This window comes from Eptesicus fuscus, chromosome 7, assembly GCF_027574615.1.
Source record: "Eptesicus fuscus isolate TK198812 chromosome 7, DD_ASM_mEF_20220401, whole genome shotgun sequence".
Lineage (NCBI taxonomy): Eukaryota > Metazoa > Chordata > Mammalia > Chiroptera > Vespertilionidae > Eptesicus > Eptesicus fuscus.
The window spans coordinates 25,670,601-25,682,157 of NC_072479.1; the positions used below are offsets into that span (position 1 = coordinate 25,670,601).

The 11,557-nt window shown below is 39.9% G+C and overlaps 1 protein-coding gene across 2 annotated transcripts in view; it reads left to right on the top strand.

Annotated features, from left to right (window-relative positions):
- Positions 1-10,454, top strand: part of KITLG (KIT ligand) — an 89,470-nt gene extending 79,016 nt beyond the window's left edge. For both annotated transcript variants that reach the window (XM_008143785.3, XM_054718808.1), the window contains exon 10: positions 5,918-10,454. The gene's annotated coding sequence lies outside the window, so the exon portion shown is untranslated. The remainder of the gene's footprint in view (positions 1-5,917) is intronic.
- The last annotated feature ends 1,103 nt before the right edge of the window (positions 10,455-11,557 follow it).

Below are 11,557 nucleotides of genomic sequence, written 5' to 3' on the forward strand. Positions count from 1 at the left end.
TAAAAAAAAATTCTGGAAATAGGAACAAAAATAGACTTTTATATGTCAAAGTAAGTAAGTCAAATGCTGAAGATAGGAAAAAGGAAGAAAAAAGGGGCAGCTCATTATCATGAATCTGCATACTCCAAAGTCAAAATGTGTACCATTTGTAATCATTTATTGAGTACCCACTTTATAGAGGAAAGCCTTTTGCTTGCCCCTATATCAACACAAGTTTAAAACTTCCGAGGAACTTTGAGTATAATTTGGGGAAAAGGATGTGATGCAGGGAAAGGTTTGGAAGAGCAGACTATGACATGGGAGAAGAAATCTGCTGTAAACTTAGAATAACAGTAGTAAAAAATACCAAGATAGAAATTAAATTTAAGGGGAGTTATAATTATACTAGAGGCCCAGTGCACAAAATTCGTGCACGGAGGGGGGGTTCCCTCAGCCCAGCCTGCACCCTCCCCAATTGGGGACCCCACAGGGATCAGGCCTAAACTGGCAGTTGGACATCCCTCTCACAATCTGGGACTGCTGGCTCCTAACTGCTCCCTGCCTGCCTGCCTGACCGCCCCTAACTGCCTCTGCCTGCCAACATGATCACCCCTAACTGCCCTCCCCTGCCAGCCTGGTTGCCCCTAACTGCCTCTGCCTGCCTGCCTGATCACCCCTAACTGCCCTCCCCTGCCAACCTGGTTGCCCCCAATGGCCCTCCCCTGCCAGCCTGATCTCACCCACAACTGCCCTTCCCTCCTGGCCTGGTTGCCCCCAACTGCCCTCCCCTGCTGGCCTGTTCTCACCCCCAACTGCCCTCCTCTGTTGGCCAATTTGGTTCTGATTGGTCGGTTTCTATGCCAGGCAGTGTCAAAAGCTCTGCCTCCTAAGCAACCATTGGTTTTTCACAGCACCCACATTTGGTTCTGATTGGTCAGTTCCTATGCCAATCAACGTCAAAAGCTCTGCCTCCTAAGCAGCCATTGGTTCTTCACAGCACCCACATTTGGTTCTGATTGGTCAGTTCCTATGCCAGTCAGTGCCTCTGGGCCTATCAACGGGGCCTGATCAGAAAGGTGGGGATGATCAGCAGCCCCAGTGGAGGCTTGGAGAGAAATGGAGGTGCAGCTGCTGGCAAGACTGGGAGAGAAAGAGAGAGGCAAATGCTGATCAAAAGCTGCCATAGAGGCAACGGATTAGTCCCTGCTTCTCTCTTCAGGCCTCTCTCTGGCCCTGATTTGCAGCCCCCTCAGCTGTCAGTGCTGGGGAACCACGTCTGCAGCAGAAGCAGTCAACACTGGATATTTTTCCATTGACTTTTTTTCCTTTTTTTTAGAGAGAGAGAGAGGAAGGGAGTAGGAAAGACAGAGAGAGAGAAACATCCATCAATATGAGAGAGACACATCGATTGGTTGCCTTCTGCAGAGGGACTGGGATTGAGCCTGCAACCCCAGGCTCAGGGTAATATGGAGCCTTTGGGACTAACCAGATAGTGGTGCCCTTACATGGAATTGAACCGGGGCCCCTTCAGTCTGTGGGCCAGTGCTCTACCCAGTGAGCCAAACCATCTAGGGCAGTGGTCGGCAAACTCATTAGTCAACCGAGCAAAATATCAACAGTACAATGATTGAAATTTCCTTTGAGAGCCGAAAACCGACTTCTGTGCATGGGCCATGAAGTTTCAATTGCACTGTACGTGCACACCCGCACGTGGTATTTTGTGGAAGAGCCACACTCAAGGGGCCAAAGAGCCGCATGTGGCTCGCTAGCCGCGGTTTGCCGACCACTGATCTAGGGCAAGAGTTTGAGATTTTAAATACAAGAAAAGGAATATAAAATAATGAACTAGAAACAGGAAGTGCCTCTAAGAGAAAATATACTAAAACTGTGTTTATTTGACATCAGACATGAAAAATTAAAGAAAAAATAAAAATCCACTCAGTCAATTAGCTGATGCCAAGTATCCATATATAACACTCCTGTATAATTTTTCATTTATTGGTTTATGTACAGCACAGTTTAAGAGAGAGAAATGGAATACATTATAGGAAGATTTTGCTCTTTGTTCTTCACTCTTTGCATTCTTCAATGCAAAGCTTAATATAACCTAGTTGTATCCTCAAATTGCTTATAGCCTACAAAAGGAAATAGGACATATGCATAATAACCTATTAGAAAAAAGTTTAAAAAGTAACTAAAGGAGCTTACAAGGAAAATGCAATAAGAGACCCGAGGTAAGGCCATTGCAAATGGTTATATAGGCTGTGCCTGCATCATAGCTCTAGATATTGGTCTGGGTGGAATCCCTTAGAATTGTACCATGCAAACCCATAGACAGTTGCTTTATTTGAAGGGAGAGAAAAATCACCAGCAATTGGAGAAAAGCTTCATTGTGCAGGTAATGGAGGTAGCATTGGTACTGAGTTAGATGTTAAATGATTGGTAAAATTTTCTTAGCACTAGGTGAGGGGTAATCTGGATGCTCCAAATGGATTCCAAGAGACCAAAAGTATAGGCTGTGTTCTAGGGTCAGTTTGTCCAATCGAGCTCCAGTGGAGGTCACACATAAAGCGTTAAAGGGCCGAAACCGGTTTGGCTCAGTGGATAGAGCGTCGGCCTGCGGACTCAAGGGTCCCAGGTTCGATTCTGGTCAAGGGCATGTACCTTGGTTGCGGGCACATCCCCAGTAGGGGGTGTGCAAGAGGCAGCTGATCGATGTTTCTCTCTCATCAATGTTTCTAACTCTCTATCCCTCTCTCTTCCTCTCTGTAAAAAATCAATAAAATATATTTATAAAAAATAAATAAATAAATAAATAAATAAAGCGTTAAAGGACAGGAGAAAGTGTGGGGACCAGTTTGAAAAACTCCAAGCATGGGCCTTACACTCTATTGAGTAACATCAGGAGCTGTTGGAGGGCTCAGAAGAGATGTGAGTGATACAATCAAAGCAGAGTTTTAGGAAAGGAATCAGATGTAGTGAGGCCAGATAACCACGAGTGGTGAACTGGAGTCCGGGGGTCCACTTAGGAGGCCCATCTTCTAAACAGATGTGAGAGAATGATGACCTGAACTAGGGTTGGGGCCATGGAAACAGGAAAGCCTGGGCCATTTTGGAGACATTGCAGTAAAGGAATCAACAATTCCTAGTTACTGAGGCTCGACATTACAGGGAGGACTTTAGGGTGATATGGAGCCTTTGGGACAAACCAGATAGTGGTGCTGTGAAAAGAAAATAGAAGGAGCTGACTTGTGGCCAAATACGTGAGACTGGAATTCAGAGAACAGTCAGGGCTGCATTTGCGAGTCATCTACAAAGAATTTTAATTGAGACCTTGGTAGAAGGACTGCATAGTCACCCAGAAGGCCCAGGGTGGTTGACAGTAAATAGCACAAGTTTGTAGACGAGGGGTTAGCAGTGCTTATTGACTTCCCCCAGCATGGTAAGAGCAGAAAATAGTTCTTATTATAATGAGGCAGGTAGAGAGATTTCCTAAAAGAAACCCAATCTGGAAGTTTCCTATAGATCTAAGCCAGATCCTAGAATTGGAATACAAATGGACATGAGTTAAGCAAGCAGGGCCATTGAGCGAACAGGACCTGGGAATGTTTGGTTACCAAATGGCAAGCATAGGACTCTTCACCAGGTATTTCCTCAGAATTTCTGGAGCTTTGGAGTTTTTGTTTTTGAGCTCTCTGTCTACAGACACATTGTAATGCAGAGGATTAGAAGGGATTAGACTTGGGTTCAAGCCTTGACTCTGAAAATTTAACTAGCTGTAAGTTCCTGAATGAGTCAGTTGTCTTTTAAGCCCTAGTTTTTCACATATAACAAGGGGATAATAATACTCACCCTGCTTATTTCATGAGGTTGTTGTAAAAAGCCAGAGTATTATTATAAAAATTGTATTTTTATTCTCTGGGAAAACAGTTGCCAGCTTTCAAGTTTCTTTTCTTTGCTAAGTAATCCAGGGACAAAATAAGAAATAGATTTGTAATCTTGCTTTTATATATTTAAATTTATAATTTTAAATTATTTATAGCTTTTATATATATCTATATACATATATATATTCAGATATATAGATTATAGATATAGATGTAGATGTAGATATAGATATCTTTGCTCTTCCCTATTGCTTTTCTAACTAAACTTTGTTTTTAAAATATCTGCTGTGTATTTGGGATTTCTGAAGTTTTCTCTTAATGCCTCTTAATTTTCCTTCAGGATTTAATTCTGCATTCCTAAACACAGGTTCTCTAGTTCCTAAATTTCTCTGTTTGATAAATTGTCATATAATATAGTTTTTAGTATACTGCATTTAGGAAGACTGGGAAAAATACTGCACTTCTTATCACTCGTACTATTGAATTTCATACATAGCTTAAAACCAGTGATCTGATTCTGGGATTGATAAATAAGTACAGAGATAAGGGGAAAAGTAGTGATTAGAGAAGAAAAGAAATGCACAAATGCACATTTATTTAGGGTTGTGGTTGATGATACTGTCTATAATAAAAATAAATAAACAAAGAAGTACAAATATTTCACTCGAAAGTTGCAAAATCTGAAAGCTATGTCCAAAGCTCAGTGGTCTAACACCAGCACAGAAGAACTAAAACAAAGCCTGGCTTTCATGCTTGGACAAGTACAGTAAGCTGTGCCCAGGCAAATGAACCTCCCAGAGGTTTTGTCAGGATGTGGTGCCAGGGTTTCTGTCTTTCTGTTTTCTGTTTGACAGGATTGAGTGAGATCTTGCTGCTGCTGTTTCCTCCATTGGGAGAAGCCATTGCTAGAACCTGGCGGGCAGTCCAGATACTGGCACTGCACAGTGACCAGGAGGCTGTTACTGCCTGCGCCTCTGACCAGCTTCTCCACCTGTCCCAGCTATCTCTTTCATGCTACTCCATCTCAGTCCACTTCATCTCTCTCTAAACATTGCCTTTGTCCTTCATGCCCTCTCCCCTCACCACCTGTCTGCTACCTTTCCATAGCCTTGTCTGAGAAATTCAAGGCTACATAGATTAAGAACCCTCTTACCACAAATAATAGAGATAAACTATGGGATGCTTTGGGTATGAAAGCCACAGGATATCCATTCATCCTTTCTTACGTGCAAGAAATAGTTATTGAGTATTATTTTACGTGAGGCACTGTACTAGGTATTGAAATACGGCAGTAAGTAAAAAAGATAGACAAAGCTCCGTATATTCAATAGGAGCAGACAAGCAATCCTATCTAATAATAGAGTAACATGTAAATTACCATCACTCCGCTACGCCCACGATTGGGCGGCGGGAGGCTGGGGGGAGGGACTCGGGGTGGCCTATCCGGCCATTGAGAGGCACGGATCCGCTGCCACTGAGGGGGGCTACCCTGCTGTTGAGAGGCACAGGGGGCGGGACTCCCGCCCCCTGTGCCTCTCAACGGCCAGATCCGCGGCCGCTGAGGGGGCCTGCCGCGGACACCCAGCTGCGCCCCCTGCGCCTCTCAACAGCAGGGTAGCCCCCCTCAGCGGCTGGACCATCAAAAGTGGGGGAGCTGGGTGCCTGTCTGCTCCGGCACCAGGCCTTTCAGAAGCCTCCCCCGAGCCGGAGGCTTCTGAAAGGCCTGGTGCACCAGCAGACAGGCACCCAGCTCCACCGCAAAAAGCAAAAGTGTGTAGGGGACCCTACACGTGCATGATTCAATCATGCACTGGGCCTCTAGTAAACAATAAAATCATTTCAGATAATGTTCAATATTACCAGGGAGAGCATAGAGAGTGACTGATCACTGCATCTAGGAAAACATTTGTCAAGTCATTTTAGGCTGTGTAAGTGAAACATACATTGTAATCTGAAACTAATTCTCTAGTCACGTGAGTTCATGTATTGAGAATGAAAAGGAGGCAGAAAGCAGATTTACCATAATCTCTCTTTTTGTCTTTTCTCTCTAGGTGGGTAACAGTTCATGTTTGCTTCATAAATGAAGCCGCTTTAAACAAATTCATATTCTGTCTGGAGTGACAGACCACGTCTTTTCCTGTTCTTGCTACCCATGACTCTATATGGATGATTCAGAAATTGGAACAAAGTGTTTTACTGTGAAACTGGCACTGAATTAATCATCTATAAAGAAGAACTTGCATGGAGCAGGACTCTATTTTAAGGACCTGGGGGACTTGTAGTGTCATTTTAGAACCTGCAACTGATGTTGGGAGAGAAAGCACGTGTCCCAGACTGCACGCCCATTTTGCATGCCTCCAGAAATGTCTAATTGCTGAAAAGCCACCTAGCTTTATTTTTAGTTACAACCTGCAGTTTGTAGTTATCTTGGTCCCTTCAAGTAGCGTTCAAGCTGGATAGTTGCGGTAATAATTTTTCTCAAAGGGATCTAGAAGAATTTTTAAGGACAAAAACTCGATAGCATCAGCCACTGCACATATTCAAAGCAGTGGAGGAAAAAGTGGTTGGAGTAGGTATCATGTCAGCTTCTTAGCCGCTAATGATATGGGTCTGATCCCGGTCTCTTCCTGGTATAAACCATGCTCACCCACATCGCACGAGACAAAGGGGCATGGTTGGCTGGTACCGAATTGGAACAGTGATGCCTTCGCCGAGGGGAGACTCCCCCAAAGAGTCATCGCGCGAAGAAGCTATGAACACTGAACAGCAGGGCAGTCGCCAAGGAGGACATTTGTCACCCCTGGTGAGGGCGGCCTTTTCCCTTGACCACTGTCGGGTGTATAAATCATGCTTGCAAAATATATTACAAAATGTTTATATTCTAAAACTATTACAGAGTTAGGAGAAATTGCTGAATGTATGAAGGTCCTGTTTTCGATTTCCGCCATGGGAGAGAGTAAAAATAAATTATGATATTTAGTATCTAAGGTTAGAAAACCACAATACCCACATGCTGATATGGGTGTTGAAACTAGGTTACTTGGCTTTTATAAGAATGCAAGGAATCAGGAAACTATACTTATTTATAGTATAATCACCATTATCTGTTTTAAAGGATCCATTTATTTAAAATCAGGCACTCTATATCCATTAAGGTTTATGAATTAAATAAAAAGAGAGCTTTATGTAGTTATGCATGTCAGTTTGCTATTTAAAATGTATGACAGCATTTGTCATATTAAAAGTGAATTTGGCAGGAATTCCCAAGATGGACATTGCGCTTTTAAACTAGAACTTGTGAGACATCATGTGAATTTCCCTTGCCAATTTTTTTTTATGGTCAAAGAAACATCTGACTAAAGTGAAAGAATGATTTCTGATGACTTATTTTGAAGGAGGTTCTCTTACTATATCATGAACATGCACATAAAGGAATCTAAAGCTTGCCATTATAACTTACTTCTTATAACAACATTAATGCCATGTACTCCCACCATCAGATGACCATCTTCAATGTAGTGATACAAAAGGGCATGAAAAACTGCTACTTTCCTTTGATTTTTAAAGTCTAAGAATTTCTAGTGTAGTTGGATTTTAGCTTATGTTCAAAGCTAATCCAAATACAACTTCAATACGTGGCCTTTGATCTTTTTTTGTACCAAAGAGCCCAAATGATTTATATGATCCCTTCTTTAAAGTTCTGTGGGTCCTCAAACACTAGTCATTTTTTCTAAAATACAAGCCAGTGCTATGGGAAGCTGCATGACCTTATTTAGGCCCTCAGATATCCCGTGGTATAATCAATTAGTAATAGAACCAGAGATCAATTTAATTGCTGAAAGGACCTGTCTCAGGCATGTGACAATGATTGTTTTGAGGAAAATAGACATAGGTGGATATGAGTTGTGTGAGTAGATCATAAGTAGATGGAGAAAACTGATAAGTAATAGTTCGACTTGTTTCACCAATGGTTTCGATTTTCTTAGGCACGAGACACTGCTGTTTAATGAGCTTGAGAGTACAATAAGTGTACTTTTGTTCTCAGCCAGTAGCTGGATTTTAACACTCAAGGACAGGGTCCTAATCAATAGAGTTAAAAAAACAAATTCAGCAACTTATGAAATCTGGCATAGTTGTGAGGGGAGCTATATTCTGCCTAATTAAATGTATTGGTTCATTGAGAGGTACATGGATTACCAATTTTTAAAACACTGAAGTTTCATAAAATTTATGAACAATAGAAAAATGCTGAACATTATTTTTAGATGCTAGCTGCTTGGGCATTAACTGTGTCATATCTGCTTTAAGGTAAGAAAAAAATATATATTATCTATATTTTTGCTTTGTCTTATCTGGTATGTGTTTGAATATCCTTCTTCATAAATCAGTGGTTTCAAAATTGCCTTTTAAAATGATCTCCGAAGTCTGCTGATTCTAAATTATACCTAAAGCTTTGCACCATTTTGGTAGAACCCAAGTTTATAAAGAATTGGCTTGCCCAGCCAGCGTGGCCCGGTGGTTGAGTGTTGACCTATGAACCAGGAGGTCATGGTTCATTCTGGGTCAGGGCACATCCCCGGTTGCAGGCTCCATCCCCAGTGTGGGGTGTGCAGGAGGCAGCCAATCAATGATTCTCTCTCATCATTGATGTTTCTATGTCTGTCTCCCTCTCCTTTCCTCTCTGAAATCAATAAAAATATATTTTTTTTTTACAAAAAGAAAGAAACTGGCTCTGTGATAAACTGTTCCTGCCCAGTGATATCAAAGTATTCCTGGATTTTGTATTATTATCTAAGGTGCTCACCACACTGCCACTTTTTAAAGAGTCAGAGACAAATTTGTTGTTTTAAAATACAATAGTAGAATAAGCAGCCTACCCTCTTTAGAAAGGATTAAGCATGTGCAAAACGAAAATGTCTGAAAAAGTATGTGTCCATAATGAAGTGTTTGTTTTTAGTGACAAACACCTTTCGTTGAGCATTAAGATACTTTGGAGAAATTTTGTGGCATATTTTGAAACTCTAGTTCAATTAAAGTTAAATTAACAACAAAAAAAATTATTCAGAATTCATGGATATTTCTTAATGTTTTTCGGAAGCTAGGTTTTGGTTTCAACATATAATTCCAATATAGGCTTTTAGCCATCCCATATCTATGCTTCTTTAACTAAAAATTATTTTTCCAAAAGGTAGCTTGGCATAACAGGATAAATGTTGGGAAAAACTGTAAGAAATCTCTGCTATTAACTGAAACAGGTCAATCACCTCCCTCATTGGGTCTCAGTTTTGTAATTATCTATATGACAAACTCGGAGGGCTCACATTAAGTAAGAAGCTTATAGATATATGACTGACAATGAAGTTAAAATAGAGCTGAAACTGTCCCATGAAAAATATCCCACTCTGATCTCCGTGAATAAGCAATTTGACCATAAAAAGTCATTGCTGTTCTTGTTTGTAATGTAAATAGGGTCCATTAGTAAAAGTGAAATTCAGTTTCATGTACAATGAATTGGATAACCATTTACACAAAAGATGGCATTTGCTTTGCTTAAACGAATGTTTTTGGATCACTTCTGAAGAATGAACAGCATTACTGCATTTTATTCAGGAAGAGATACTATAAGATGTGTGTAACATTTGGAAATGTACCAAATTAGTCATTTAAATATTCTCATTTTCTTAAAAGCTAACAGCAGAAAACGTAAGATGCTCATAGTTTTTTGAATGCCAAAAGGTAATTTAGAATCCATTTGGAAAGAGGAAATTCATAAATTTCATTTTAAATTGGAAAGTGGGAAAATAATTTTAAAATAAGCTAGCTTGTCTTTGAAACAATATTATTTTTAAATTGGCATTAAAATATAAACATTCAGATTGAAATTCTAACTAGTTCATATATAGTATCAGCTCACACAATGTGAGGTGTTGCTGCTTTCCATGAACAAGCCTGGAAATGCCCTTGTTTGTAAAGATAAAGTAATAGTACTTTCATTTCCTAACAAGCTGTTGTTTTAGAAATAATCCATATTAAAATGGTATTCATGATCCTAAAATGTTCGCTAAGCATTATAGACTGACAACTGCCGTCTCCAACTATATCCTTATGATTTTGTTTAAATAAAATTAAGATAACTGTTTAAACTAAAAACCATAGTATTTTCAGTTACCTGATTTCTGAGCTGTAAGACTCACTAAATAACATTTTCCAATCAAAATATCTTATTCTCCTGTGTTCTAAGGGTTAATGTGTGATTATAGTGTCCCACTTGCCACAATTTTTTAAATCAGTAGACGTGAAAAGTATTCAGACATGTAGATGGATGCACAGATATATTGCTAGTTCAGTCAGATTGGAGTTTGCATATTGTAATGTAAATGTATGTCAACACTATTCTAAATAGTTTTATTATGACTGAAGTTTAATTAAATAAAAAAGGTTGTAAAATGTGATGTGTATGTGTATATACTGTATGTGTACTTTTTAAAATAGGTATATGTCCTGACCTTTTTTATACAGGTTTGAATTTGAAATTACATTATATATACATATACTTTATTGTTCTAAATAAAGAATTTTATGCACTCTCATAAATTTGCCCTGTCATTTGCTATTTTAAGGTTACCACATATATTCACAGCATGGTTCAGTATTTAAGCTAAAATCAAAATTTTCTATGGAAACTGTCAGTAATTTAGATTTTAGTGTAATATGGACAGAAGAGAATAAGAAATCATTTTAATTCAATAATTATTTATTGGTCACTAAAATAGGTAAGTTAATCAGGGAAGATAAAGTTGAATTAACACACTGTTTGATCTCAAGAAGTTTCTAACTTAGTTCGAGAGAAGATATGAAAACCACTGTAGATATAAAGCCACATTGAAGTAACTCAATCCATCTCCATAATATGTTTGGAGGACTGCTAATTTGTTTTTCCCTTTAAGTAATAAATAACATGAGAGGTAGAACCAAGGATACACCTAAGTGTAAATGTGAGGTTCAATTAATATGCTTAGGGTATGCAGGAAAGACAAATGGTCATAGAAGAGGGAAGATCATGTAGAAGTTGGTGTCTAGGCTAACACAAGGATGAAACAAATTTTCATAGAGAAGGAGAATTATGCCCAGTATTCTTGAGAGCAGGAACTTCTAAAATTTCTCAGCTTATTTCCTGAAATCAAACCAATGTGTCCTGAGCCTATCCTATATAATAAAAGGCTAATATGCAAATTGTCCCCTCGGGAGTTCGACCAGGACACTGGGAGTTCGATCGCTAGCTCTGACGTGTGCTGACCACCAGGGGGTGGCACGGAACATGGTGGGTGACCAGCGGTGGTGGTGGGGCGCTGAGGGAGCAAGGGACAGAGTAGGTGGGGAGGCCAGGAGGTGTGGAACCTAATTGCCGGCCAGGCCTACGGACCCTACCCATGCACGAATTCCTCTAGTAGAGCATAATGAAACTTATAGAGAGATAAGACCAGAGCCTTGAATGCCATAACAAGGAGGGAAGAAATTTTTCTTAGGGGCAATGGGAAGCTGGTATATGTTTCTAAGAGGAATGGCAAGATCAAACACCATTATGGCTTATGTGATTTAGACAATAAATGGTCATCCTGCTTTATCTCAGGTTGGTATTTGACTCTTTGACACCACACTGAATTCACACATCATTTTTTACAATTTTTTTG